Raw genomic sequence first — 5,803 nt, forward strand, 5'->3', positions numbered from 1 at the left:
GATGACCCACCCTCTGCTCATTTTCATGTGATTCTAAGGCAGGAAACGGGAGGCATGGCCTCATGAGCTCCGCTGTCCTGATGAGTCACTGGATGCACCCGTGAGAAACACCTCACCCTTCGCTCTCCCCAGGCAGCAACACTTGCCACACCCCAGCTGTTGCTGTCCTCATCTGCCACCCCGCGAAGAATTTCGGCTGTTTGGCAGAACAGCACCGAGCAGGGCAGCCACCCCTTTTTCCTCATCACTCTCCTTACCTTGCCGTTGGCTGACTCGATGTGTTGCATGGTTCCTGTACTAGACGTCTAACTTTTTTTTTTTTTTTTTTGAGACAGGGTCTCACTCTGTCACCCAGGCTGGAGTGCAGTGGCGTGATCTCGGCTCACTGCAACCTCCGCCTCCCACACTCAAGCAATCCTCCCACCTCAGCCTCCTGAGTAGCTGGGATTACAGGCACCTGCCACCACGCCCGGCTAATCTTTGTATTTTTAATAGAGACGGGGTTTTGCCATTTTGGCCAGGCTGGTCTTGAACTCCTGACCTCAGGTGTTCGCCTCAGCCTCCCAAAGTGCTGAGATTACAGGTGTGAGCCACCGCACTCAGCCTCCTGTTTTGTTCAAGCCCCAGGCCACCATCATCTTGTACCATACTCTCACCAAATTGCTGAGGATTTTGTGGTCCTCTCTGCCTGGGAGATCCATGACCCTCTATGGACGAGCTCCTATTCAAGATTCAGTTCAAACATTCCCAGTGAAGTCTGCCAGGATTTCTTTACTCCAAGTTAGGTACTTCTTTCTCTATGCTCCCATTGCATTTTAAACATCTAGATATTATATACAGTAAAGTGCACAAATCTTTTCCTTTTTTTTGAGACAGTTTCACTCTTGTTCCCAGGCTGGAGTGCAGTGTCACAATCTCAGCTTACTGCAACCTCTGCCTCCCGGGTTCAAGCAATTCTCCTGCCTCAGCCTCCCGAGTAGCTGGGATTACAGGCACGCGCCACCATGCCTGGCTAATTTTGTATTTTTAGTAGAGACAGGGTTTCTCCATGTTGGTCAGGCTGGTCTCGAACTCCTGACCTCAGGCGATCCACCCGCCTCGGCCTCCCAAAGTGCTGGGATTACAGGTGTGAGCCAGCGCGCCCAGCCTAAAGTGCACAAATCTTAATGATAAAATCTGATGAATTTTTACATGTGTACCCTGGTGAACCAGCACAGAAATCAAGATACAGGACATTCCAAATCCCCAGAGGTTTCATTGTGTCTCCTGTCATTCGTATCCCTTGTCCCCAGTGTTAACTTTCATTTTGGCTCTTCTAATAATTGATTAGGTTTTAGTTCTTGAATTTCACATAAACGGAATTAAACAGTTTTTTTTTGTTTTTTTTTTTTTTAAAAAAAAAAAAAAGGGTTTTGCTGTGTCATCCAGGCGGGAGTGCAGTGGCACAATCATGGCTCACTGCAGCCTTTTGCCTTCACAGGCTCAAGTGATCCTCACACTTCAGCCTCCTGAGTAGCTGGGACCACAGGCAAACGCTGATTTTTTTGTTTCGTGTAGAGATGGGGCCTCGCCATGTAGCTCAGTCTGGTCTCGAACTCCTAGGCTCAAGTGATCCTTCTGCCTCAGCCTCCCAAAGTGCTGGATTACAGGCGTGCGCCACCGCGCCCAGCCCAGCATGGCTTTTGTGTGTGGCTTTCTTCACTCAATATTCTATATGTAAGATTCATCCATCATGTAATTTATTCTTCTTTTATTGCTGAGTATTATTACATTGGATATTACAACTTTTTCTACTCTTAATGGACATTTATATTTTCAACTTTTGCTTGTTATAAATAATGCTGCTATGAATATTCTTCTGCATGTCTTTTGAAGGAACTATGTACTAATTTTTCCAGGGAATATTCTTAGGAGTAGGATTGCTATCATAGGGCAGGTGAATATTTAATTTTGGCAGATATTGCCAAACAGATTCCCAAAGTACTCCTACTAATTTACACACCCACTAGCAGTGTGTGACAGTTCCAGTTTCTACACATTCTCACAAACATTTTTAATTTTAGACATTGTGGTAGGTGTTTAGTGTAATCTCCTTGTGTTTGAATTTGCATCTCCTTGATGAGTAAGCACCTTTTCATATACGTATTAGCCTTTCGAAGATCCTCTTTGAGAAGTTCCCGTCCATGGTTTTTGCCCATTTGTTATGCGTTATCTTTTTTTCTTACTGTTTTCTGGATCATTATAATTCCAGGTATGAGACCTTTATCAGGTAAATTTATTGTGAATGTTTTCCCCCAGTTTGTGGTTTGAATTTTTACTCTCTGTATTATGTCTTATTTTATTTTATTTTATTTTTTGAGACAGATTCTAGCTCTGTTGCCAGGCTAGAGTGCAGTGCCATGACGATCTTGGCTCACTGCAACCGCCATCTCCCGAGTAGCTGGGATTACAGGCATGAGCTGCCATGCCCAGCTAATTTTTGTATTTTTCGTAGAGACAGAGTTTCACCATGTTGGCCAGGATGGTCTCAATTTCCTGACCTCGTGATCCACCTGCCTCGGCTTCCCAAAGTGCTGGGATTACAGGCATGAGCCACCGCGCCCGGCCTTACTTACGTCTTTTCATGAAGGGAAAGTACTGATTTTAAGCTCCATTTATCTATCTTCTTTTACGGTCAATATTTTTGTGTCTGTTTAGGAAATCTTTGCCCACTTCCCACTGGAGTGTGACTCACTTCTTACTCCACAGCTGTGAGGTCCTTGCAGGCAGGGACTAACTCTTATGCTGCTCTGTATATTCTGAGCCTCACACAGAGCTTGAAACATGGTAGAAGCTCAAGAATGACTTGATGAATGAATTAATTCATGCAATGCATAATTCGTGCAACACAGTCTCTGCACGGAGATTTTACTTCCAATGACGAAAACAAACAATTACTGAGGAAACCCCTGATGCACATACATAAGACGCTATCGTTATGACTCTGGCTATCACAGTTCAATTTTTTAAAATAAAATTGGAACACTTCATTAATTTTCGTGTCATCCTTGCACAGGAACCACGTTAAACTTATCTGTATGGTCCCAATTTTAGTATATGTGTTGCCAAAGCAAGCACAGTTTAAGTCTTCTAAACTGTTTATGAGCTGCTTTCTATATAAGAATTTCTTTTTTTTTTTTGAGACGGAATCTTGCTCTGTTGCCCAGGCTGGAGTGCGGTGGTGCAATCTTGGCTCACTGCAACCTCCACCTCCCAGGTTCTAAGCAATTCTCCTGCCTCAGCCTCCTGAGTAGCTGGGATTACAGGTGCCCACCACCATGCCTGGCTAATTTTTGTATTTTTAGTAGAGACAGGGTTTTGCCATGTTGGCCAGGCTGGTCTTGAACTCCTGACCTCAAGTGATCCACCCGCCTCGGCCTCCCAAAGTGCTGGGATTACAGGCGTGAGCCACTGCACCTGGCCAGCAAAAGAGATTTCACATGCAGTGTCTGTTAGAACATCTCATATTTAGGCAATCAGAATAACTGAATGGCCGATTGCTGTATATCACTCAGATTTGTTTTTTTTTCTCTTGATACGGAGTCTTGTACTGTCACCCGAGCTGGAGTGCAATGGCACAGTCTTGGCTCACTGAAACCTCTGCCTCCTGGGTTCACTCGATTCTCCTGCCTCAGCCTCCCCAGTAGCTGGGATTACAGGCACACTGCCACACCCATCTAATTTAATTTTTTAATTTTTAAATTTTTAGTAGAGACAGGGTTTCACTATGTTGGTCAGGCTGCTCTCGAACTCCTGACCTTGTGTTCTGCCTACCTCGGCCTCCCAAAGTGCTAGGATTACAGGCGTGAGCCACCGCGCCTGGCCTAGCACTCAGATTTTTAGATGGTATCTCCGTGTCCAACCCAATGGCTTATGTAGATGTCATTAAAATGTTGCTTGTGGGACAAAGGAAAGTGCTGGAATTTGTTTTTAATCCCTTAAAGTGTCAAACTTAGTGTGGGGCTGGTGATGGCAGCTGTGGGTTTTTGCTCCTTAGGGTAAACTTGTGATGATTAATTCAATGATTATCTTATGAACAAGACACTTTTTTTTTTTTTTTTTTTTGACACGGAGTCTCGCTCTGTCGCCCAGGCTGGAGTGCAGTGGCGCGATCTCGGCTCACTGCAAGCTCCGCCTCCCGGGTTCACACCATTCTCCTCCCTCAGCCTTTGGAGTAGCTGGGATTACAGGCACGTGCCACCATGACTGGCTAATTTTGTATTTTTAGTAGAGACAGGGTTTCTCCATGTTGGTCAGGCTGGTCTCGAACTCCTGACCTCAGGCGATCCACCCGCCTCGGCCTCCCAAAGTGCTGGGATTACAGGCGTGAGCCACCGCGCCCGGCTGAACGAGACACTTCTTTAAGAAATCATGTACTTGAGATAAACAGGTCTACTAAGGCTAGCGTTAGGACTATTTCTTCATTTCTCTGTGGTGAGCCTCCTAGGGCAACAGAGGCATGGTCGCTGCCATGAAAGAACTAAAGCATCATCTTTTTGCAGACGTGTTAATAATCGTGGATTGTGGCTCTGCTGGAGATGCAGCTACCTGCTGTTACTTTGTCGGTGATACTCCTAGGGAGGAGCAAATGGGAGTCTGAGGACATAAAAGACAAACAGGGCCTGGGCTGAGAAAATCAGTCATGCCACAAACGGCTTCCTGAGGCTGAAAGATTTGGGAGACGGCCAGGTGCCGGTGACCCGCACCTGTAATCCCAGCACTTCGGGAGGCAGAGGCCGGTGGATCACTCTCACCGCCCAAGGGGTTCACTTGCCGGCTGCCTAGACAGAGCCGATTCATCATGACAGGGGAACTGCAGTAGAGAAAGAGTAATTCACGCAGAGCTGGCTGTGTGGGAGACTGGAGTTTTATTATTACTCAAGTCAGTCTCTCCCAGCATTGGGGGAGCAGAGTTTTTAAGGAGAACTTGGTGGGTGTGGGGAGCCAGTGAGCAGGGAGTGCTGATTGGTCAGGGCTGAAATCACAGGGACTCGGAGCTGTCTTCTTGCGCTGAGTCAGTTCCTGGGTCGGGGCCACAAGATCAGACCAGCCAGTTTATCGATCCGAGTGGTGCCAGCTGATCCATCAAGTGCGGAGTCTACAAAATATCCCAAGCGCTGATCTTAGGAGCAGTGTACGGAAGGTCAGAATCTTGTAACCTCCAGCTGCATGGCTCCTAAACCATAATTTCTAATCCTGTGGCTAATGTTAGTCTAGTCCCCAGGCAAGAAGGAGGTCTGCTTTGGGAAAGGGCTGTTACTGTCTTTGCTTAAACTATAAATTATAAACAAAGTTTCTCCCCAAGTTAGTTCAGCCTACGCCCAGGAATGAACAGCTTGGAGGTTAGACGCAAGATGGAGTCGGTTAAGTTGTATCTTTCACTGTCTCAGTCATCATTTTGCAAAGCCGGTTTCAAAGCCAGGAATTTGAGACCAGCATGACCAATATGGTGAAACCGTCTTTTCTAAAGATACAAAAATTAACTGGGCCTGGTGTGCACACCTGTAGTCCCAGCTAGTGGGGAGGCTGGGGAGGTGGCAGTACGAGAGGCGGAGGTTGCAGTGAGCCGAGATCGCGCCACCGCACTCCAGTCTCGGCAACAGAGCGAGACTCTCTTTAAAAAAAAAAAAAAAAAAAAGTCCTGGCACGGTGGCTCACACCTGTAATCCCAGCACTTGGGGAGGCCGAGGCAGGCGGATCACGAGGTCAGGAGATCGAGACCATCCTGGCTAACACGGTGAAACCCCGTCTCTACTAAAAATAC

At 46.7% G+C, this 5,803-nt stretch overlaps 1 non-coding gene across 1 annotated transcript; it reads right to left on the reverse strand.

Moving 5' to 3' along the window:
• Positions 1-3,010: 3,010 nt before the first annotated feature.
• On the reverse strand, positions 3,011-3,117 carry LOC112131275 (U6 spliceosomal RNA). The gene has a single exon (XR_002913379.1). It is a non-coding gene; the product is annotated as a U6 spliceosomal RNA (small nuclear RNA).
• Between the last annotated feature and the right edge of the window lie 2,686 nt (positions 3,118-5,803).

The sequence above is a fragment of the Pongo abelii genome, chromosome 2, assembly GCF_028885655.2.
Source record: "Pongo abelii isolate AG06213 chromosome 2, NHGRI_mPonAbe1-v2.0_pri, whole genome shotgun sequence".
In the NCBI taxonomy this organism is placed as follows: Eukaryota; Metazoa; Chordata; class Mammalia; order Primates; family Hominidae; genus Pongo; species Pongo abelii.